A 369-nucleotide genomic window follows, 5' to 3' on the forward strand; every position below is an offset into this window, starting at 1 on the left:
TGTTTTGGGGAACATTTGGCTTGTTTTTATTATTCTGACTGCAAGACATGAGATGACAAACTTTTTTTAGTGTGTAATATGAATTTTTTTAAATGTTTGCCTTCTTTTTCCTAGGCATTTTAATTGTGCTTTACCTGTAGAAAGTTGCTGGGTGGGGAGGGCGGGTGGGAGGGACGGGGGTCTAAGGGTGTCAGTCTCATAGTTACAGTCAGGTTAATATTTTAAAAAAGTAATGATAAATAACTGAACGAAGATTTGTTGCATCGCAGATATGCCCGTGGGCTCCAGAAGGGGTCAACTTTTTCTTTTTCTGCCTTCCATCTTGTTCAGTTCTTTTTTTCTTTTCTTTTTTTTTTTCCTTTTTTTTTT

Source organism: Rhea americana, unplaced genomic scaffold, assembly GCF_003343005.1.
Source record: "Rhea americana isolate MKP2758 unplaced genomic scaffold, rheAme1 scaffold_27, whole genome shotgun sequence".
In the NCBI taxonomy this organism is placed as follows: domain Eukaryota; kingdom Metazoa; phylum Chordata; class Aves; order Rheiformes; family Rheidae; genus Rhea; species Rhea americana.